This window comes from Chrysochloris asiatica, unplaced genomic scaffold (assembly GCF_000296735.1).
Source record: "Chrysochloris asiatica unplaced genomic scaffold, ChrAsi1.0 scaffold00364, whole genome shotgun sequence".
Lineage (NCBI taxonomy): Eukaryota > Metazoa > Chordata > Mammalia > Afrosoricida > Chrysochloridae > Chrysochloris > Chrysochloris asiatica.
In genome coordinates, this window is record NW_006408882.1 from 683,067 (window position 1) to 684,408 (window position 1,342).

A 1,342-nucleotide genomic window follows, 5' to 3' on the forward strand; every position below is an offset into this window, starting at 1 on the left:
GCTTTAGTATATTAACAGAACAGTAGTTTGGGATTAATTTTTTTTTTCCTTCCGTTTTCTGAGTGTCTAGCAAGGTCAGCTCTTCAAAACTACCTATTGCTCCTCAGAGTTGCTGTAGGTTGGAACCAAATGACGGCACTTAACAACAAGAAATCAGAGAGGAACGTTTGAAAAACATTTTTTTAAAAATTCACAGCTAGTGTGCCACTGTAGGATAAAGCACTGGACTGCAAGGTCAGTTTGAACCTCAAGGTTGGCAGTTCAAACTCATCAGCCGCTCCTTGGAAACCCTATACAGGGTTTCTATGAGCAGGAACTGATTCAAGGGCGCTCAACAACAACAGTAAAAATAGTGAAAGCTGGAAGATGTGTAAGGCAGAAACCTGTGAAAGAAGAGAAAAAAAATCATTCCACTAAAACAAAACAAAGTGGTTATCATTGCACCCTGTCAAAGAGGAAATACTTGCGGAACCCTCTAGAGTTCCAGCTCTCAGAGGTTTCATTGCATACAATAGTCCTAGTAATTGGAAGATTGCCTACAGGGCTGCAGACCACTGCTTCACCACAGGCTATGACATAGTGACAAGAAAAGAAGAGGTTGTACTCTTCTCTAGACTTTTGGATTTGCACTGCCTGCATTGATCTCTAACCTCTCTGGATGCCTGCTGCCAATATATTCAGCTCAAGTTTGGAATTTGTGAGTTTTCTACTTAGAAACTGAGTGACTAAAAATAACTTACCTAACTTCTGTCATCCAGGTTTCTCATTATCAAAAGGAGAACATTAATACCAATCTAAACATCTTAAGGAGAATGAAATTTGATAATTATGAAATCTCATGGCACAACACTTGGCACAAAATTTGTCATTGTTTTTAGGTGCACATCCAATGAAACACTGACGGTGCTGCGTCAGGCTCACAAGTGTTATGTTTGAGCTCATTGCTGCTGCTGCTGCTGTACTGTTCTATCTCATTGGAGGGCTTCCTCCTTTTCACTGACCCTCTACTTAACCAAGCATGCTATCCTTCTCCAGGGACTGGTCTCTGCTGATAATATGTCCAAAGAATGAGAGATGAAGCCTTACCATCCTGGCTTCTAAGGAGCACTCTGACTGTACTTCTAACAACATAGATTTATTTGTTCTTCAGGCTCCATGGTGCTTTTAATAATCTTATCCAACACCATAATTCAAATGAATCAATTCTTCTACTGTCCTCCTTAGTCACTGTTCAACTTTCACATGCAAAAAGAGGTGACTGAAAATACCATGACTTTGGTCAAGTGCATCAGTCCTCATCTGATCTCTTTGCTCTTGAACACTTTAAAGAAATCTTGTGCAG